Source organism: Zalophus californianus, chromosome 8 (genome assembly GCF_009762305.2).
Source record: "Zalophus californianus isolate mZalCal1 chromosome 8, mZalCal1.pri.v2, whole genome shotgun sequence".
In the NCBI taxonomy this organism is placed as follows: Eukaryota; Metazoa; Chordata; class Mammalia; order Carnivora; family Otariidae; genus Zalophus; species Zalophus californianus.
This window is the reverse complement of record NC_045602.1, coordinates 118,109,900-118,132,537: the sequence shown is the minus strand read 5'-3', so window position 1 is coordinate 118,132,537 and position 22,638 is coordinate 118,109,900. Positions and strand designations below refer to the sequence as shown.

At 55.1% G+C, this 22,638-nt stretch overlaps 1 protein-coding gene across 4 annotated transcripts in view; it reads right to left on the bottom strand.

The window, feature by feature from the left end:
• Positions 1-22,376, bottom strand: part of SRC (SRC proto-oncogene, non-receptor tyrosine kinase) — a 49,871-nt gene extending 27,495 nt beyond the window's left edge. For 2 of the 4 annotated variants that reach the window (XM_035728906.1, XM_027622487.2), the window contains exon 1: positions 1,048-1,063. The gene's annotated coding sequence lies outside the window, so the exon portion shown is untranslated. Of the gene's footprint in view, positions 1-1,047; positions 1,064-4,153; positions 4,217-22,180 lie in introns of those variants that run through there. The other 2 variants (XM_027622491.2, XM_027622490.2) reach the window with 2 other exon arrangements.
• Positions 22,377-22,638: the final 262 nt, after the last annotated feature.

The window sequence follows — 22,638 nt, the reverse complement described above, 5'->3', positions numbered from 1 at the left end:
AATGAACTCCCACAAAATAAGAAAAATAATCACAGATAGTTTACAGCAAATCAAATGGCTCTTCAACATATGACAAGACGCTCACCTCACTTATAAGATTATGCAAATTAAATGTACACAATTCTCCAACCACAGCAGAATACACATTCTTCTCAAGGGCACATGGCACATGGAACATTCTCTGGGATAGACCATATTCTAAGCCATAAAACAAGCCTCAATAAATTTAAAAGGAGTGAAATCATAAAAAGTATTTTTCCAACCACAATGTAATGAATTAAGAAATCAATAACAGAAATTACAAATATGTAAAAATTAATAAACTCCTCAATACCCAACAAGTCAAAGAAATCATCAAAACAACAGAAAATACTTTGAGGTGAATGAAGATGAAGACACAACATATCAAAATGTATGGGATGCAGGAAACGTAGAACTTAAAGGTGAATTTATAGCTGTAAATGCCTATATTAAAAAAGAAGAAAGAAAAAAGAAATAAATAAAAAAGAGGAAAGATCGCAAACCAATAACCTAACCTTCCACCTTAACATAATAGCAAAAGAGAAGCAAATTAACCCTAAAGCAAGTATAAGGAGGGAAATAAAGATTAGGGCAGAAATTAATGGCATAGAAAATAAAAAAACAACAGAGAAAATCAACAAAACCAAAAGTTGCTTCTTTAAAAAAGATCGACAAAATTGACAAACCTTTAGCTTCACTGAACAAGAAAATCAGAGAAGACTCAAATTACTAAAATCAGGAATGAAAGAGAGAACAGTACTACAAACCTTACAGAAATAAAGAAGGTTATAAGGGAATGCTATAAACATTCTTACTCCAACAAATAAGATAACTCAGATGAAATGGACAAACTCCTAAAAAAATACAAACTACCAAAAGTGAGAAGAAATAGGAAATCTGAATAAAGCTAAAACAAGTAAAGAGATTGAATGAGTAATGTTAAAACATCTTACAAATAAAGACTCAGGCCCAGATGGCTTCACTGGTGAACTCTACCAAACATTTAAAGAAGAATAAATACCAAACCTTCACTGGGAACACCATCCAACTTGTTCAAAGAAGCCAGGATTACCCTAATACCAAAACCAGAGAAAGACATCATTTAAAAAAAAATAAATAAGGAGAAAACTACGGACGGCTATCTCTTATGAATATAAGATATAAAAATCTTCAACAAAATACTAGCAAACTGGATTCAATTATATTCAAAAAACAATTATACATCATGACCAGGTGAATACAAGGTTGGTTTAACTTCCTGAAAACTGATTAATGTAATGTACCATACCAAATAGAATAAAGGACAAAAAACACACAGTAATCTCAATAGATGCAGAAAAGGTATTTAACAAAATCCAACACTTTTTCATGGTAAAAACACTCAACAAATTCCCTGGAAGTGAATTTCCTCAATCTGATAAAGGGCATCTGTGAAAACCTCTATCTAACATCATACTTAAAGGTGAATAGCTGAATGCCTTCCCCCTCAGATCAGGAATAACACAAGGATGTCCACTCTTATAACTTCTATTCAACATTGTACTGAAGGTTCCAGGCAGGGCAATAGAGAAGAAGATGAAACAAAAGGCAACCAGATTAGAAAGGAAGAAGTAAAAAGCTATCTCTGTTTGCAGATGACATGATCTTGTATACAGAAGTTCCTTAGGATCCCACTAAAAAATTATCAGAACTAATAAACAGGTGCAGCAAGGCTGCAAGGTATAAGATCAATGTATAAAAATTAAATTATATTTCCAAACACTAGCAATGAATAATCCAAAAATAAAATTAAGAAATAATTTACAATATCAAAGGAATACTTAGGAATTAGAGTAACCAAAAAAGTGCAAAATTTACACTCTAAAAACTTCAAAAATTGTTAAAAGAAATTAAAGAAAATCTAAATAAATGGAAAGACACCCCATGTTCATGGATTGGAAGACTAAACATTGCTAAGATGGCAATATTCCCCAAATTCATCTACAGACTCAACACAATCCCTATCAAAATCCCAGCTATCTTCTTGGCAAAAACTGACAAACTGATCCTAAAATTCATATGGAAGGTCAAGGGACCCAGAATAGCCAAAACAATTTTGAAAAAGAGAAATAAATCTTGAGGGCTCACTCCTCTCAATTTCAAAACTTGGGGAAAAGCTCCAGTAATCAAGTCACCATGGGGGTACCTGGCTGGCTCAGATTAGGTAGAGCACACAACTCATGATCTTGGGATGGTGAGTTAGAGCCCCAGTTGGGAGTAGAGATTACTTTAAATGAATGAATGAATGAATGAATGAATGAATGACACCATGGTACTAGCATGAAGACAGAGGTATAAACCAATGGGACAGAACTGAGGGACAGAAATAAACCCTCACATTTACAGTCAACTGAGTTTTGACAAGAGTGCCAACACTACACAATGGAGAAAAGACAGTCTTTTCAACAAATGGTGCATACACCGGATATACACATGCAAAAGAAGGAAGTCGGATACCTTCCTCAAACCCTACACCAAAAATTAACTCAAAATGGATCATGAACCTAAGTATGCAAAGTAAAGCTGAAAAAATTCTTATAAGAAAATATAGGTATAAATTTCACAACCTTGGTTTCTTAGACATGACACTCAGGGCATTAGCAACAAAAGAAAAAACGGATAAATTGGATGCCATCAAAATTAAAAACCTTTCTGTCCAAAGGACACCATCAAGGAGTAAAAAGAATTCACAGAATGGGAGAAAATATTTGCAAATCATATAGATGATAAGGGCTCTATACCTAGGATATACAAAGAACTCTTACAACTCAACAACAAAAAGACAAACAACCCGATTAAAAAATGGGCAAAGTATTTGAATAGACATTTCTCCAGAGAAGAACTACAAATGGCCAATAACTTCATAAAAAGATGCTCAACTTCATTAGTCATTAAGGAGATGCAAATCAAAACCACAATGAGCTACCCCTTCACGCCCACTAGGAGGGCTATAATCAAAAAGACAGATAACAGCAGGTTGTTGGAAACCTCATACATTGCTGGTGGGAACATACAGTGGTGTTGCTGCTTTGGAAACCAGCCTGGCGTTTCTTCAAAAGATTAAACAGAGAGTTACCATATCATCCAGAAGGTCTGCTCTAGGTATGTACCCAAGAAAAAAGAAAACATTCACATAAAAACTTGTACGTGAATAGTCATAACAGCATTATTCATAATAGCCAAAAAATGGAAACCACCACATGTCCAGCAGTTGATGAATGGACAAATAAAATATAGTTACTATATCCAGACAATGGAATATTATTCGGCAAGAAAAAGGAATGATGTACTGATGACATGCTATAACATGGATGAACCTTGAAAACACGAGGCTGAGTGAAAGAAGCCAGGCACAAAAGACCACATTCTGTATGATTCCGTTTATACAAAAGGTCCAGAATAGGCAAATCTATAGAAACAAAGATTGGTTGTTGCCTAGAGCTAGAGGAAGAACATCTGAGGGGGAGTGGAGTGACTAATGGGTATACAGCTTCTTTCCGGGGGTGATAAAAATGTTCTAAAATTGATTGTGGTGATAGTTACACAGCTCTGTGAATATACTAAAAACCATTAAATCGTACATTTTAAATGGCTGAATTGTTTGGTATGTGAACTATATCTCAGTAAAGCTGTGATATTTTAAAAAAACAAACAAAACAAAACACGACAGCAGAGGGCCACTGTTCGAGTATTAGACTGGCAAAGACCCCAAAATTCTATAGCAACCCACACTGGTGAGAGTGAGGAGAGCCAGGGGGTGTGGCGCGAGGTCTCATCCACACTATGAATACTATGCAACCGTGAAAAAGAGAGCAGTGACAGCAACAAATCCCCAACGTACCCTGTCAAGAAAACACAGTCAGGTGTAGAACAGGGTACACCACACACTATCGTGTGTGTGTGTGTGTGTTCCATGTCCCTCCATCTCCCTAGAAGGACACACCAGAACCCGCCCCCCCGCCAAGGGTTGCCTCTGGCAAGGAGACCTGGGTCCAAGAAAGGCTTTTCCCTGTCTTCCTTTGTACTATGAATTTTTTTTTATTGTGTGTGTTAATGCTTTTTCTTTTCCTTTTAAGAAAAAATACAGGCTTACCTGGTCTCAAATCCTGGTGCTCTCTCTCTCATACCTGGGAAAGTCACTTCACTTCTCTGAGCTTCTGGGTTCTACAAAGACAGGGATAATAACTACCTTCAGGGTTGTTGTGGAGGGGTCAATAAGACAGCCTGTGCACAGGGCTCCCCGCTGTGCCTGGTGCCCATTCAGGGCACAGTCCTTCTTGTTTATCAATCGGTCACCCTGTACACCAAGTTGGATCGTAACAGGTGGCGGCAGAGACCCTCAGACCAAGTGTGCAGAGAACCAGCAATCCTCTCTGACTGGGAGAAGCTGGGCAAGGCTTGCTGGGAGAGGTGGCATTTGAGAAGGACTTCAAGGATGAGAAGGAGTTCCACAAGCAGAGATGACTGGGGACAGTGCTCCTGGCAAAGGGAGCCATGCACGCAAAGACCTGGAAATAGGAAAGCCCTGGGTATTCACTCAAGTGTTGTGCATTCGTTGGCTCCTTCCACTAAGCTTAGCTGAGCCCCTGCTATACGCCAGGCACTGTGGTGGGAAAGACAGGCAATAGCCAGGTGGCTAAACCAGCCAACGGAGGAATTACAGACAGTACAGTGATGGGGACAAGGACGGACTGGGCAGAACCTCACATCCAACTGCTCAGAGAGCAGACCAGGAAAAGGAGGCTCAGAGAAGGACAGGGGTGGCCTAAGGTCACACAGCAGTTCTCAACTTCTGAAAAGAGCTCCACCTTCTCCCTCACCCCGCAGGCCTGGAGAAGAAAAAGCCCACAGGGGCCCTCCTGACGTGTACCCCTCAGAAGGTGGACATGCACCATCTAAACTGGGGGCCCCACAGAAAGGAGGGACAATTGGTTCTCAGATGATAACAACGGCTGGTTGATGGGTTGATACACTCCATGCCTGAATCCCAATAAACCCACTGCAGCCCTATGTGGTCAGCCCGTTTTGCAGATGAGAAAACTGAGGCATACGGAGGTCATAGTGCTTGCCTAAGGTCGCAGAGCTCCTAAGAGGCAGCACCTGCAAGCGGACTTGAACTGTCTGGGCTCTGTGGCCTCATGTCCCAGGGCCCCAACCCCAAGGGAGCCACCAACAGGACCTATATCAGCAGTCACAACCCCTCTCAGAAGGACCCAAGGTGGGAGCTCTTCAGCCAGTCCAGGAATGTCTCCTGCTAACAGTGACCCAACCAGGGGTGGGGAAGAATGGGTGGCAGGTGAAGGTTGTATCAGGAATGTGTTGGGGTGGAGGAGGGAGGAGGTGGTGGGGAGGGAAACAGCCCATCGACAGCCATCAGTCCCACCTCTGGGGAGAGGGACTGGCAAGGTCCCAACAGGCACCTGCCTGAGCCAGGTGGGCTACAGCATTGTGGTTAGGGGGGCCCCCGCCGCGGCCCATGGGAGGACCCTGGGTAAATGGACCAAAGCCTCCTCCAGTACCATGGAGATGCCCATGGTCACCCCCCCCCAGGCAGCAAAAGGCAAATGAGCTAACTGATGCAGAGCCCTGAATGCAAGGGCCACGCTTCATAAACGGGGCCCTTACTACTGTGAACGTGATTGTTCCCATTACTGCTTAGCTCTCTGGTTCTCACCAGGACCCAGCTATGCAGGGACGATCAGCCCCGCCTTGCAGAGGAGGGGACGGGGTGGGGGGAGGGGAGGCTCAGAGAAGCCAAGTCAGGTGCCCCGGCCACCACCCAAGACAGAAGCAGGCCCGCTGGGGCTCCTGGGGCTCCGGGCCTAGGCCGCCGTCAGCCCTTCCCTCCAAGGCCACTGGTCCCAGTTGGTCTCCGTCAGGTAGTCCACACATCAGGGGCTAAGCAGGGCTCCGTGACCAGTGACCAGCCATATGGGGAAATAGAGGCCAGGACAGGGGGAGTGGCTGACCTAAGGCCACATAGGGAGTGAACATGGGACCCTTCTGAACCTCCAAGCCTGGGGCCCCAACTGCCGCCCCCTCCCTCCTCACACGGCCCTGTCCACGGAGGAGGCCAGAGGAGCGCGGCAAGGGTGTCAGTCCAACGCTCCCATTTCACAGACGGGGGCTGCATCCCTTTCCTGCCGCCATACGGCCTCCCACACTCGAGTGGAAGCAGGGTCTTCACCTGAGTCCTTCTTTCCTTTCACACTCTCAGAAGAATTACCTGTCAAACTGAGATGTTTTCCTACAAGTGCTTCGGAATATGGAAAGGACTCTGGCTCCAGAGTGCGGGAATATGAACAATGACAGTAGGATTAGCTAGCATGTATTTAGGATCTACTATGTGCCATTCTCAGTACCCCATTTACAGATGAGGAAACTGACCTGTTTCCTCTGATTAAATGATGGGATAAAATCTCACCTCTTAGCAGCTAACTGGCAAGTCCCTCCCTCTCAGAGCTTCCCCCTACAGGGAAGGGCCCAAGGAAGGAGCCTCGGCTGGGCTCTTCTTGGTAGGGTCTAGGGCCACCTCGGCTCCCTCTGTAGGACTCAGTTCTATCAGCAGCTCCAAAGCAGGCTGGTGGCGTGGATTGGGGCATGCTGATGGCCACACTTTCCCCCCTCACTTCCTCCCACCTAGGGTTCACACTACCCCTTCAAATGCTCCCAACAGCCCTGAAGCAAGCCATGGCCACAGTCAGGTCACACATGAGGACATAAAGTCTCCAGGAAGCTGCCCAGCCAGGAAGTGAAGACCCAGATGCCAACACAGATCCGAGTGATACCAAAGCCCATCCTGTCTCTGCTGGACCTATCAGGAGGCATGGGAAGGGCAGTCTAGGAGGTTGGCACAGCATGTGCAAAGGCCCTGAGGCAGGAAGGTCAGATGGGCAGGGGGATATCGAGTGAGAGGTCTGGACTGTGTGGGTCCCAGCTTAACTAGGTCACTGCTGGTCTTTGGCCCAGGCCTGAAGAGGTCTGAACGAGGCCCTAGAGGGATCTGTCTGGCAATTTAGATCAGAAAGGCCTGAAAAACTGAGAGGGGAGGCCATGAAGGTTTTCTCAGGCCCCTGAGGGTGTGGGGTGGGGCAGGGTAAAGTAACTGAGCCTTCATCCCACAGCGATCCTGTCAGAGCACAGTAACCTACAGCTCTAGTGGGCTGGAGGGGCAAGAAGGGTCCTAAGCCATGGTGGACTTCCCAGAGGAGGGGACATCGCAGCTGAGGTCCAAAGGCTGGGCAGTGTGTGAAAAGAGGGAGGGGAAGTATGATCCAGGCAGAAGCGACAACTTGGGCAAAGGCCTAAAGGTAGGATCATTAAGAGAAAGGAAGGGAGCCGGTCAGTGTTAAGTCCTGCAGGCTCAGTCTCCCCAGCAGAAAAATGGGGAAAAAGGCACACAGTGGGTGCCTCCAGCTTTCCCACACCTACTTCCCACCATCCCCCTGCCCCAAGGCCCAAGAGGTCAGTCACTGGAAGGGAGTTGCCGGGTCCTCCCGTCCATGGGAGCATCTTGGGGCCAGTGAGGTCAGCGGGCTTGGGAGGTTTCACCCACCCTACTCTGGCCTCTCTACCCCAGAGCCTAGGCCAGGCAGCCCGGCCCGGGGGTGAGCAGGACGGCTCACAGGCCAGGAGGTCACAGCCCCGGTGTCAGGGAGCCTTCGTGAGACATCATCCCCCTTCACAGACCAAGAGCTGAGGCTCAGAGGTGGGGGTGCCCAGGCCCGGGGTCACACAGCGAGGCAGGTCTGGCCCCTGAACGAGGGTGTGGGCACCGGGACTGAAGAGAAGATTCTCAAAAGGCACTAGGCCCAGGACAGGCAGGTTTCAGGGACCCAGCCAGGTCCCACCTGGCTGAATGGAAGGCCTCCATCAGAATCGCTGTGTGATCTCGGGCAAGTCACGCCCCATCTCCGGGCTCAGAGGCCCTGGCTTGCCAAGGGTTCCTCAGCAGATACCACTCCCGACCCCCCCCCACCCCTGGGGCCACTGCGGTGACAAGTTTTGCTTTCTCCCAGCCTCTCCAAGGTCATCTCTCGGGGCTCCCGGCTGCCGCCCCACCCCCACTGGCCGATGGCTGATGGGCCTTGGGGGAGACAACTGCCAGCCAGAGGCCTCTGCCCACTGCACTCAGGGGCTCACAGTGTTCGCTGCTCCCTGCCAGCAGGTCTGCCCCTCCGCTCTGGGAACACAGAGTGCCCGCTCCTCCCCACCCACACCCAGGCAGGGACTCCCTCTAGGGACACTGGTGGGCAGGAGCACCTGGTGGCCCGGGGCCCTCCACACAGTCAGCCCTGAGCTCCACCCCCTCCCCCAACCACAAGCCCACACACAGGTGGCCCACCCTGGGGCATGCAGCCCTCCCTTTACTTAACCCATGAAACGATGCCTCTGCCCGACCCGGGGGAGGGGGCATCTGAGCCTGAGGTTGGGGACAGCGGGTCGGTTGGCAAGAGGGCCTAAAGCTCCTACCTGCTGCTCACAGGATGGAGGCCCACTGCTTTCTCCTTCCTCCCTCCACCTCGGCCCTCCCTTCAACTTGTAATCACCCTCTAGCCTTCAGACTTGGCACATGCTGTCCCCTCCCCCAAAGCTTCCCCACCTGTCCCCCTTGACCCTTCACAAGGGGGGATGCAGGGAAAGAGGGAGGCAGAGATGCGGGAGGGAAGGAAGAGGGAGGAAGAGATGGGGGAGGGAGGGAAGGAAGGAAGAGATGGGGGAGGGAGGGAGAGATGGGGGAGGGAGGGAAGGAGGGAGGGAGAGATGGGGAGGGAGGGAAGGAGGGAGGGAGAGATGGGGGAGGGAGGGAAGGAGGGAGGGAGAGATGGGGGAGGGAGGGAGAGATGGGGAGGCAGGGAAGGAGGGAGGAAGAGATGCGGGAGGGAGGGAGAGATGGGGGAGGGAGGGAAGGAGGGAGGGAGAGATGGGGGAGGGAGGAAAGGGAGGAAGAGATGGGGGAGGCAGGGAAGGAGGGAGGAAGAGATGCGGGAGGGAAGGGGGTTGGAAGAGATGGGGAGATGGAGGAACGGAGGGAGGGAGAGATGGGGGAGGCAGGGAAGGAGGGAGGAAGAGATGGGGGAGGGGGGAAGGATGAATGGGTCCCACCCAAGGCCCCGGACAATGAAGAGGTACAGGCCTGGCACTGGGTCTGTCCACCCCCACAGGCTACACCCCAACCACCCCTGTCCCCGGCCACTGCCTGACGCATCGCCGTGGCAGAGCTTCTGACCTCCCTGACCTACACAGGGCAGTGTGCAAGTCGGACACAACTCCAGGCCCCAAGCCCCACCTGGCACGGGGCCTGGGCACAGAACGGGGACCAGGGGATGTTTGCTGAGTGAGCAAGGAGGGAAGAGTGAGCCAGGGGCCATCCACGGGGCCAGGGCCGCCGCAACATGTCTGGTCCCGCAAACACACTCAGGGCGGGCAGGCCTCAAACCGGCTCTGCCAGTGCCGGGGCAGGGCGGGGCGCTGCAGGCTCGGCTGCGGGGTGCCGGCTGCGGGGTGCCGGTGCCAGTGCCGGGTGCCTCTGGGGATAGGACCCGCAGCCCGGGGGAGGGCAAAGGCCAAGTGGACCCCAGAGCTCCCACCACTCCCCGCCCCACAGAGACAGAACCATTCCAGCCCCTCTCGGGTTTCTTCCTGGGCAGGAAAGGGACCCCCTTCCAGACTCCAGGCCCTGCCCTGCCCTGTAGAGTGCAGGCTCCCTTCCCGCCAGGACCTGTCTCCACCTGTCCCCAACCTAGAAGCCCTAGAGGGAAGGAGAAGGGCCTGGCCTGGAAGTGAGTGGAGCAGGGGCGGGGCGAGGCTGCAGGCCACCCGGTGTAAAACCCAGCTCTGCCCCTATGGCTGCTTTGTGGTCAGCTTCCCCACGTGGAAAGTGGATTGGGCATGGATTCCAGGGACCTTCAGGCCCCTGGTGTGGAATTATCTAGAAGAGACCACTTGGCACCTGCAGCCCTGCCCCAAAGCCCAGCGGCCGTGGGTGGACATAGCCAGAGGCCAGACTTACACACAGGTCCTTACTCCCCACAGAAACAGCAATCATAAAACTGCCTGCTGATCACTTAGTGTTTACCGTATGCCTGGCATCGGGCATGACACTCTACATGACCACTTTACTTGTCCTCCCAACACGCTGTGAGCTAGGGACCCCCCGCAGAGGAAACTGAGGTCCAGGTCACATGGCAAGTGAGAGTCCAGGCTCCTGACCCCACCCCTGAGGTCACACTGAGCAGCCTCCATCTCCCCAGGATAGCTCAGGGCAGGAAAGAAATCTCAGGTACACCCAGAAATCTTTAACTGGAACTGGGGAGGCAGGGTCCATATTCCCCAAATCCATAGATACCCCGAGGCCTGAGAGGCCAAGCCCCAGCCCTACCCCATTGTGTAACCCAGGCCGTGGGCATACCACTCTCAGCCTCGGTTTTCTCATCTGTAAAATGGGCAGGGTCCTGCCACTGTCACCTCATGTGTGCAGCTGTTTGCAGCCACGGGAGCTGGAAGGCTCAGGACAAAGTGAAGGAGGCACTGGGAATTTGTGCCTCCAGATGGACTGGGGGGAGGGAACGAACACAAACCAGAAGCCACAGTGGTCTGTGGCGGGGACTCAGCCCCTCATCACCAGCAGCCCAAGGAGGAAAGATGATTCCTCCTGCCTTCAGTTCCAAGGCCTGCCAGTCCCACCTCCAAGCACGTCCTGAAGCCACTTCCTCTCACCACAGCCACCCCCCTAGTCCAGGTCCAGCCTCCTCCTCCAAGCTGGCCAACTGGGGGCAGAAAGCCTCTCTGGAATGTCAGTCTTAACCATTGCTCCTGCTTCACGGCCCTTATAACACAAAGGACAAAGTCCTCACAGGGGCCTCCCAGGCCCCTACAGAGGACTCTCCCAGCCCCCCCCTCCACTTCTGATCTGCTTGCACTACCCACTGTTTCCCCTTTCCCTGAGAACCCAGTGCACACGCTCGCTCAGGCCTTTGTCCCTGCTGCTCCTTCTGCCCAGAGCACACTGTCCCCAGACTGTCCCTCCTTCACTTCCTTCGTCACAGGCTCAGAGGGCCTTTCCTGACCACCTGTTCAAATGGCAACACACCCAGCCAGCTCTGCCCTCTCTTTGAGTCTCATTTCAAAAGCTACCTCCTCACAGAAGGCCTCTCTTGACCTCCCCCAGCCCAAGCGGCCACCTCCAACTTCCCCTTCCTAGCACGGCCCACAGTTCTGATGACACAGCTCACCGTGAGAACACACGTCTGAGGCGGACAGGGACCACTCCTGTCTCACTCACAGCTGAATGCCCTGCAGCGGTGTAATATTCGAAACAGTTAACAGCTGGGCTGCTCGGCTACCACCCGGTCAGAGTGGACACTGGCCGAAAGCACAAGGCCTAGCACGGAGTGGATACCTGGTAATTACTGAATGGATGGACGGACAAACGGATGGGAGGCTGGCTAGACGGATGGATAAGTGAACAGTGGGCTTGGGACTTGGGACTTGCCAGGGATGCTCAGGGCCCTAAGAAGGTGGCCCAGAGAAGGGACAGATCCGCCCAAGCTCACAGCCAGGCTCTGGCCCCCACGGCTGCAGCCAGCCCAGCCCTCCTCCTGCACAACCCGACTTTCATTTCCCATCTTCTCCGTCTGAGGAAGCTCCTTCCCCCGCCGGGGAACTGGGTGAGGAGGAGGGGCAGGCGGCCCTCTGCTCCCTAAAGAGGGGGGCTCCCAGGCTCCATCTGTCCCGCCACAAAGGGGCTTTTGTCCTCGGTGCCTGCGCTGAGCCCGGGGCAGACCGGAAGCCACCCCTCAGCCGCCTAGCAGGTCCCACCACCCCTGGTCAGCTGGGCCAACAGCTCCAAGCCAGACCCCAGGGGCTGGCATGGTGTTGGGCACAGCCCTCTGAAATCTCATTAAGCCCTAGAAGACTCTAGGGTGACCCTCATTTTGCAGATGGGGAAACTGAGGCTCAGAACGACAAAGATACTTGGCCGAGGTCTCCCGGCCCACAGAGAACAAAGCTGGGTTTCAAACCCATGTCCATCTGGCACCAGTCTTTAGCCATGGTTCTCAACCCACCTTGCCTGGAGTACAGACCCTCTGGGTTCAAGAGGGTGGAGGGGCCTTTCTGGAGACACAAATGGACAACCATGTCTAGCCCTGCACCCAAGCAGGGAGACCTTTGCCCTGGCAAGGTTTGCCCAACAAGGCAAGGAGGCCAGGCCCTGAACCCAGAGCACTTGCCCCATGCCCAGCCCATGTCCCAGGCGCCTTCGGAATTGGCCAGCCAGGCCCCAACAAGTCTCCACCACTTCCTGCCAGGCGGGCTTCCACAGGGAAAGGATGTCCAGGCAGGCAGAGCGGGGCTGAGGCCCCCACCCCTCACCTTGCCGCTCCCCCATCAATCCCAGACCTGCCATTTGTCTGGCCGGCGCCCACCTTCTCTCCAGGGCCACCTCACCAAAGCCACAATGCTGAATGAGCCAGTCCTGCCCAGCAGTCTCTCCTCAGCCCCAGGGACAGCATGTAGACTCCCCGAGCAGGTGCTCAGGGCTCTCCATGGATGAGCACCAGCACCTCTCAAGTCAAAACTCTACCACTCGGGGCTCCAACAAGAGGAGCTGCTCATACCACACCTTCAGGCTCTGGTTCAAGCTCTACCTCCCTACAGAGAACTATGCCATCCTTTCAGGAATGTCATGTACCACTTCCTCCAGGAAGTCCTCCCTGGTCTGCTCCCTCCAAGGCCCCAGACCAGGCCCTACCTTCTGCCCCAGATAGGGGTTCTTGATCCCCATCTGGAACCCCAGCCTCCCTGGGCTACCTTCACTTGACAACAGTAATTGAGCGCTAGAGAGGTCTGACCCTTCTCTGTGTCTTCCCTTCACACCTTTAGCAGAAGGCCTCAGCAAAGCCTGGCAAGGTACTGAGGCCTTGCCTGGTCAACCTAGTCACCTTCTAACTACGTTGCACATGAGCTGACACTCCCCACCTCCCCAGGCTCTGCCTGCACCCACCAGGTGAGTTCCCACCTCCAGATCTTCGCCCAGGCTCTCCCTTCTTCCTGGATTGCCCTCACCATTCTTTTTTCCTTGTGAGCTCCTGCTCATCCTTTAAGACTCAAGCCAGGTGTCACCTCCTCTAGGAAGCCTTTCAGGCCTTGTAATGGGCTGCTGACTGAGTTCCTACGATGCCTACCCTGTGGTAGGGCAATGATCAGGCTCTGTGTCCGCCTCCACCGGAGTGCAGGCTGGTCCCAGGGTGCATCCCTTGGGGTCCAGCAGCAGGTAATCAAGAGTCCAGCTGCCAACTCCCTACCCAGAGAATCCAGGGACAGAGGCCAGGAACAACTCCCAGAGGCAATAACGAGTCCTATTTTGCCCATGCTGCCCACAGATCTAAGGTATGGGCGGAGTGGTGGGGGGGGGGGGTTGCTTTCTGCAAATGGCCAACTGGTAACCAAACCCACGTCGTTTCTAAAACTAGGGCACAGGAGAGAAACGGGAACAGCAGAATTGTCCCCAAATAGAACTGTGGCTCATCTGGTTCCAGGGCCTTCGGGAACACCTGGCAGGGAGGGGGGTGGGGAGCACAGGTGGCTGCTCGCAAGGCTCTGAAAGGAAACCTGCAGTTCGGAGGGCGGGAAGGTCAACATCACCGCAGCCACGCTGACCCCTGCCCCCTCCCCTCAGGGTTAGTCTAAATCCTGGAAGGTGGCAGTCCACACCCACTTGCCCCCACTTAACTACAGGGTGCTCCCTAAACTGTCCTATCTCTGAGGCTTTGCTCACGTGGGTCCTCTGCCTGGAATGCTGTTCCCCCTTCTTGCCAGGCAGAATCCTGCCCATTCTCATCACCGTAATAACCACTAGCTGGGGCCTTTCTCTAAGCCTGGCATGGGCAGGCATCTGGGCGGAAATGAGCTTACCCAGTCCTCCCAACAGCCCAGTGAAGAAAGACGCCTGCCCCCCTCTCATAGATGAGAAACTGAGGCTCAATAAGAGAAGCCGACCGTCCAGGGCACACAGCAGAGGCGGCAGGTGAACCAGGTGATGCGGTGGGACCTGGGTGCCGGTAGCTGCAGGGCACCCAGAAGGCCTGGCCAGGCCTGGTTCAGCCTCCTAGGCAGGCCCAGCCTTGAGAACTTGGCATAGTTCAGGGACAAAGTGCACAGGGCACAGCCCCCACCAGCCTAGACAGGAGCCCTTAACTCCCCCAACCTCCACCCTAAGGTGGCTGCTGACTGAGGAACCACATTGGTTTGATGTGATAGAACTATTTCCCCACAATATGCACAAACCCACTGCACAGATGAAAAAACTGAGTCCTGGCAGGGGACAGTTTCCCCATCTGGAAAGTGGGATGTGCCCCCAGGAACCTGTGACATCCCTCTGTGGCCTGGTGGATGCTATTTCCTTTCTCTGAGTCTCAGTTTTCCTATCTGGAGCATGGGACTGTCAATCCTTTCCTCTTCAAGTTGATACAAATTATAACAAAATAGCGGCTAACATTTACTAGTGCACGCTATATGCTGGCTTTGCTGAAAGCATGGTGCACCTCACTTGATCCTTAGAACAAGCCCATGACGTGGATACTGTCATGAGGCCCATTTTTCAGGTAGGAAAGCGGACGTACAGAGAGGTGAACTGACTCACCAAAGTCACACAGCTTTGTGGGTGACAGCAGTCGGAGGCAGAGGAGAAGCCCTGGGGCTGGGGCTGGGGGCTGGGGGACTTCCCAGAGCAGTCTCCTGGCCTCACCGCCCTGAGAGGAATGCCGGGGAGGGCCTGGAAGAAGGCCAGGGGTCAGACAGGAGGCAAAGAAGGGCTCGGCCTGGACGAGGCAGGGCAGGCCTGTAGAGTTCACGGGGTCCTGGGTCCAAATTTATGCACTGGGTGACCTTGGGCAAGTCTCTTCGCTTGTCTGAGGTGAAATGGGGCTGGACCGCTGCCCTGCAGGATGCTGGGAGGACCCGACCCAGGGCCCAATGATGTGCTGAGGGAGCCAGGGACTTCTGAAGGCACCCCAGGGGCTGGTCACCATTCCCTCAGGATCACGGTTGCATCTGGGTCTCCACTCAGAAGGGGTGGGAACGTGGGCACAACCTGGCCCTTCTCTGAGTCCTAGAAGGAACCCTCCCAGCTCTGCCCGCCTTGCAGGCTGTGTGGCCTCAGACAAGTCACTTCACCTCTCTGAACCTCCAAATCCTTTCATGGGGCTCTGAGAGAGGGGTTCCTGCCTCGGGAGACTGGGGGTTCGTGGGGGTGGGGTTCAGTCCCATCGGCGCAAGCAGAGAGAGCAGCTGGGGTGACCCTGTCTTGGGGCCTCAGTTTACTCATCTGCCAAATGAAGACGATTATGATGGTTCTGCCTTCCCCCTGGCCCTGCCGGGGATGCCCAGAGGGGGCTGTGGAAAGCGCTTTGTAAACTGTCAAGTGCGGCACCCGTGGAGTGATGGTCACCCCCGTACTGCCTACAAGGCAAAAAGACTTGCCATCTGGGACAGAACGTGCCAGCACCATGAGGGAAGGCAGAGAAGGGGCAGCAGGGTGCAGAGGAGGGAAGAATGGACTCAGGCTGGGGCACAAAGGGTGGTCACTACGAGCCTTCTGGAGGCAGAGGCTTCTTAGCCACTGAGAGAAGTACTGACAGTGAGGGCCCACGGAGGCTGGACAACCCAGGCTCACAGGGAGACAGGTGGCTAAAGCGCCACCTGGGTACAAGAGAAATGGGGGTGTGGCCAGGGTGCGGCAGAGAAGAGCTCACCTCCAGGAGCCCTTGCTGAGGAGCCCCGGGCCCACCTGGCCCCTCTCTGAGCCTCAGCGACCTCCCCAAAAGCACCAGGCCAGGAGTAGCTCCTGCCTCGCAGGCCAGGCAGGCCAAGATGCGAAGCCCTCACAGCTCCATCGGTGGTCACCTTCGGACAGATGGACCCATTCAGGGAGGAGGCCGCAAGTGCCAGGGATCAGGGCACCGGGAGGCCTTGACAAGTCGCAGGTGGGCAAGTCACAGGTGGGTGGAGGCGGGAGCTGGGCTCAGGGAGGCTGGACGGCGCTGGTGGTTTCCAATCCACCCAGTCACGAGCACCGTCTCTGGTTAACCTTCCCCTCGGCCACGTCCCGTAGGACAGGCCTGCCACAGGCACAAGCATCCAGTCTCAGCCCCGGGGAGTCCCCGGTCAATTGGCCCACAATTCCGGTCCCGAATCCCCGCCTTGTCAGGGAACTGCCTTCATAATCACGGGCCCCCAGAACCATGAAGCACTTGCTGTGTGCGGACTCTGCCAAAGCAGCCCGACATTAGCCCATCTGATCCTCACACCACCTTGTCAACGCTGGTCCTGGCACTGTCATCCCCGTGTCACAGACAGGATACTAGGGCCCCACGCGACTGTTCTCCCACAATCCTACACAGCAAATGGCAGAGTCAAGATTGGAACCCAGAACCAATGGGCTCCAAAAGCCTCGCTATGGGGGCGCCTGGGTGGCTCAGCTGTTAAGCATCTGCCTTCGGCTCAGGTCATGATCCCAGGGTTCTGGGATCGAGCCCCACATCGGGCTCCCTGCTCGGCGGGAAGCCTGCTTCTCCCTCTGCCTCTTCCCTTGCTTGTGTTCTCTCTCTCGCTGTCTCTCTCTCTGTCAAATAAATAAATAAAATCTTTAAAAAAAAAAAAAAGCCTCGCTATGTCCACTCCCTTAATGCCATGAGTACCCACTGAGCACCCGTGAGATGCCAATCCGTGGAGCTGGGGGCTCCCTGCAAGATCCAATACTCCAGATCCGAATGGAGATCCATCCAGAAGCAGAAGCCCAGAAAGTCAGGACCACTTGCCCTCAGCAACACACCCTCAACCCTATTCCTTGGGAAGGATTTCAGGCAAGCTGGGGGCACACTCAGTGGGAATCGGATGCTACAAATCACCCAGAAGCCAGAAGTCTGGGCTCACACTTTACTGTGCTGGGAGACAGTGGCCCCAGCCCTTGTCCCCTCTGAGCCTCAGTTTCCTTTCCTGTGTAATGGGAACAAAAGTTCTGCCCACCCCATGCCGGCGCAAAGGATGGAATGGGCCACCTCGCAGTGACCTGGCTGGAGAGGGCATGACGTGAGGACATCCACATCAGACAGAGTCAAAGGCAGGGCAGCAAATCTGGGTGGGCCGAGAGACGGTAATCAGGCCTGGACAGGGGAGCTGGGTTTCCGGACACCATCCCAACCCCAACTTCCGCCCCCGGCACCAGGAGTCAGCCTGTGCTGGCCTCGCAACCCAGCAGGTCTAAGGATTCAGAGGACTCGTTCCCACAGTCTCTAACAGCCCCACATGGGCTCAAAGAGGACTCGGTCAGGCCTGCCCTGGAGGAGCCCCCAGCTAGGATCCCCACCGCAGAGCCTCAGCGAGGGAAAAGACCTCACTGCGCAGAGGATGAAACTGAGGGCCAGGGCAGGAGATGCTTCCCATTTTATTCCAGAACTCCTCTGGATAGCTCTGCTGGGAGGAGAGGGACTGAGGCCCAGGTTAGAAGAGAGTCACTTGCTCAAGGTCCTATAGCAGGGAGCCGGGGAACAGGGGTTTTGCTTCTGGCTGTGGGCTCTGAGGTCCTCCCCGTTCATCTACCCCTGGACTCGGCCCCACCCAGGCTGTCCTGTGGGAAGCGGCAGGCTGGCCGAGTCGGGAGAGCCCTGGATCAAAAGACAAGAGACGTGCCTTTTTCTCCCAGCTTGGATAATATGTCCTGGGTCTTTCTGGCCTCAATTCCCCCATCTGTGAAAAGAGAAGGTCAGAACAGACCAGGAATGACAAACCCATGCACGTGTACAACCTGCTCTAATCCTCCGCCAACGGCAGACATCACTACTCCGTCACAGCACTCATTTCCGGGAAGCCAAGACTGGGCCTCAGAAGGCTTCTCAACACGCAGTGCAGGCCTGGGCCATCCTAAGACTGGATACTATCTGAGCCCCCACGAGGGAGGGGGAGCGAGAAGAATGTCACAGTTACTGAGCCTCCATCCAGTAGATTCAAGGCACCGGGAGAAATGAGCGCATTCCATCTTCACAAGGGAGGTGTGCAAAGGCCGAGGCTCCTTTGGACGTACAGTGGGAATGGGGCCTTGAACACAGGGGAAGCATGCCCTGGACCTACCTTTCCCAGAAGTGTGATGCAGAGCCAGCTACCAGGTAAAGGCAGGTACAACCTCCTCCCACTCTCCGTTTGGCCCTACTAAGGGTAAGCCCCAGGCCCATTTTACAGCTTCAGAAACTGATTCCGCTGCCAGAGGAGGAAGGACTTGAGTCAGGTCTGGGTCTTCCCCACCCCGATTTATCTAGTTAATGTGTGCTAAATGCTTTATTTCAGTCCTCTTGGGCATCCTAGGAGCATGACTCATATTATCCCCACTTCACAGATGAGGAAACTGAGGTGCCCCCAGAGGAAGTACCCCCCCCCGCCCTGCCCAGTGGCTTGAGTGGAAACCAGAGTGGTTTACCGTGGAGATAAGGGGGTAAGAGCAGTTGGGGGGGGCAGGAAGTAAAGGACTGTAGGGACCCAAGGGGAGAGAGAGGTGTAGGAGCCACACGACCCAGGCAGGAAGTGGCTTCTCCTCTTTGGGTCTTAGTATTTACCTCTGGAAAATGGATCAATCTCACGTAAGGCAGGCTTTCGAGAAGCTGGGCTGAGGTAGACCAGTAGTGCTCTCCCCAGTTGACCCTCCTCGTACAGCAAGGGCAGAGCAGGACTCAAATCACCCAGCACACGGGAGGCCTCTCCCAGGCCATTCCTGCCCAGACCAGCACCTTAGGGCTCCGTGAGCTCATCCACTTAAAGTCTTAGAGACACAGCCGACAAGACCACCCAGTGGAACACCGCTCAAGGCAGGTCCCCTTCCCTAAGCAGCTGCCTGACAGGGAGATATTTATTGTCTCCATTTTCAAGACAAAGAAAGAAAGTCTCAGAAAGATACGGTGAATGACCCAAAGCTACATAACAAGTGCAGACGGTCAGAACTCAAACACAGACCTGTCTGACTCCTGAGCCCTTACCATACCTCTGGTCTCCAGATGACCACTGCCTGCTCCCCACCCCACTCCCAGCCTCCAGCCGCCCTGCATGCACTTCACCAACTGCTGGCTCCCCGCTTCTCCTGCCTTCCTGGCCAGTGAACTCCTACTCCACTTTCAAAGCCCAACCTCAAATGCCTCCTCCTCTTGACTCCTGATCTAGGCCCCCACAGAATACGTGGAGTCCAGCCCACAGATCTATTTCTACCAGGTGCCTTGAACAGCTCTGTACCCCTGGCCTTAAGCATGAGGCTGTTCACACGGGGGACACCGATTAGCCCTTTGTGTGAAGATGAAGGTCAAACTCCTCCCCAAGGCCCACACAGCCCCATACGGTCCGGCCCTGCTGATAACACCCCCCAAAACACCCCCCATTTCACCTCTCACCCACTTTCCTTAATTCTCCACACTCTAGACGCAGAGGTTTTCCCATTGTTTCTCCATAACAACACACACTCCCCCACCTCAGGGCCTTTGCACATGCAGTTCCCTCTGGCTGGCAAGCCCTTCCCCTTGCTCCATGCCTGGCCAACTCCTACATACTTCCTTCAAGATTCCTCTGCAATCCACGCCTCTCTCTCTGAGCCCTTATCGCATCTGTGATTATATATTAATTTATTTGGCAACTTGTTTGCTACTTGGCTCACCCTCTAGACTCAAATATCTGGGAGGCCAGGGACCTGTTCACAATTCCACAGCAAGGACCTACCCAGGCTGACCACACTCCACAACTCCAGGGGCCCTGGGAAGTGTCTGAATAGAAGGGAAGAAAGACCACCCTCCCTCCTTCTTTGTTGAGCAAACTTCTTGCTCTCCCTCAGCACCACCTCCTGGAAGCCTCCTGATTGATGCCTCCTACAACTCCCACTACTAACCCCATCACCACACTGCTCAGCCTGAGTTTGAAGCTCCTAGTATACAGCAGATGCTCATACAGGGTCATGAACGTTTGCATCTAGGCAGGTTTGGGAAAATGGGGTCAACTTAGGACCAGGGGGTTGGTGGGAGGGGGGGCGGGTAGGTAATTGTCACCAGGTCACTGAACCATCTCCTCCCTGGCTCCTGGGGCTTAGGGGAGCCAGACATACCCCCCACCCACCCACCCACCCACCAGGTCACAATCAGGGAGGAAGCCAAAGCAGGCACGGTGCTGTGAGCTGGAGAGAGTTCATGCTTCAGGAAGAGGCTGGGGAGAGGAGGCAGAGCCAGGCAGCCTTCCTGGAAGAGGTGGGCCTGAAGCTAAGCCTTCAAGAACAAGAACAGATAAGCAGCTCACAGAGGACAGGGCAATGCTGGCAGGACATCTTCAGGATAAAAGCCCAGGGGCCGCCCAGGAGGGCCCAGGCAGGCAGTCAGCTGAGAGAGGTGACACATTGTAAATCACTTTCCTGGGTGGAAAGACCACATCACCAAGGCATACCACATCAGCACACCACCAAAAGGGCCTCGTGGCTTCCATGCAATCACTCATCAATCAGTATAGTCTTTTCCGACACTGTTGCGTGCCTCGTCCCAGACTGGGAAACCCCTGCTCCCCCAACACTGGAGAGGGGTGCAAGGCAGGCAGACTGGGGTCTCTGAAGTGTAGGTTCTAATTCCAGCTTCAAGCTGTGTGGGCTTGGTCAACTCACTCCCCTCCCTGAGCCTCAGTTTCTCCATGCGGCCTATTTTATACTTAAGACTGAGGCCCAAGGAAGCACTGAGTGGCTTAAGGGCCACACAGCTGCTGGATGGCAGGACTGTGCTCAAGCTCTTTCTCAAGGGGTGATGAGGTGGCTTTTCAGACACCAATCCATCCTCCTTTGGACACGAGCCCACTAGGACCAGCACCCTCAGCCCCCACCCATTTTAGGCAATTCATCCAGTGAAGCGCCCATTTATTGAGCACCTACTACACACCAAGCTCCTTCATGGAGATTCCCCCATTCCACATGCGGGGGCTCAGAGGGGCCATCCCTTGGCCCAGGTCACCCAGTGAGACAAGAAATCTCGGTGTCTTGTCTGCCCAGTCAGGAGGTTGAGAAGGGGGTCAGTAACAGGACCAGCCTGGCCTCTTGAAACAAGTCTGATGTCAGCGGCACTGTGGCTGGGCCTGGACTCCCCCCAGGTAACCCAGGGACCACTGCCCCCATTGTGGAGGTCCTGAAGCTCAGGGACCCCACCTGGACAAGGCTCACTTGTTCTGCCCACTGTCCGGTCAGAGGGCCCCAGAGGCGGACCTGATACCCCACAGGTGAGCCTCTTCTGTTCACCCCCATCCTTCCACCGGCCCAGGAGTCCCAGCCGGACCCACTTGCCACTGATCAGGACCCCCAGATCAGAGAGGGTAGGCAGTCATCTGACCACACAGGGCAAGGCAAGTAGTTGGCCCTGCTGGCTGGCACTCAAACTCACCCCCAGCCGAAGCCCAGGCAGGAAGATGGACCCGGCCTGGTGGAGAAAACCCAAAAGTTTCGCCAACTTCTGAGCAGGCAGGCGGCTGGGCCTGCCAGGTGCGAGGCTGGGGGCTGGAGGCAGCGGGGACCAACAGTGTGGCCCAGTCCCTTCCAGACCGGCGGCACCAGGCCCTACCCGAAGCCCCAGGAGGATAGGGAGGTCCTGGTGCCCGGGCCCGGCGCCCCTGGCTCGGCGCCCCCAGGCCCACCCTGCCCGCCCCCTCTCCACCTCCCATCCCCGGCCGGGGGGCGCCAGGCCCGGCAGCCGCGGCCAGAGGCGGCGCCGACAGGCTCAGATTTCAGATTTGGCCTAGACCTGGCCCGGGGGCTCGGCCCGGCTCCTGCTCTCAGGGGGCTCGTAGGGGAAGGGTGAGCCGGAGGTGGTCCCCGGGCCGACAGTACCCCCCGGAGCCCCCCGCCCAGCCCCCTCCCCCCGCGGCATCACAACAAAAGGCCGCGCCGGGCAGGTCCCCGTGCGCCCGCCCGGCGCTCGGGGATCGCGGCTCGGACCCGGGGGTGGAGGTTGGAGGGGTGGACAGGAGCCCCCCGCGGCCGGGCGATCCGACGCCACGGTGGTCCCGGGCGGGGGCTCCCCCATGCCGGCCGGGACCGGGGGCCCGCGGAGGGGCGGGGGGCGCTCACCTGGGCCGGTCGGCAGGCGGGCGCGCCCGCAGCCAGACGCACGGGAGGACGGACCGCCGCACGGCCAGGGGGTCGGGCAGACGGCGGCCTGGCCGCTCCGGCTCCCAGGCCGGAATGGATTCCCGGCCGGGAGAGACAGATCGAGAGAGAAAGGGAGGAGGAGGAGGAGGAGGAAGAGGAGGAGGAGGAGGAGGAGAGGAGAGGAGAGGAGAGGAGGAGGAGGAGGAGGAGGAGGAGGCCCGGGGAGGGAAGAGGAGGGAGGGAGGGAGCGCGCGAGCAGGGAGGAGGGGCCCGGCAGGCCGCCGGGAGGAGGAGGAACGAGGAAGCGTGCGGGGACGGATTCCCCGCCGGTGACCTAGGAGAGACCCACACGCGGGCCCCCCACCCCACTGGAGCCGGGGGTCCGGGCGGGGCGGGGGCAGGGGGCGGAGGCACAGAAACCCTGCCCCCGCCCCGCC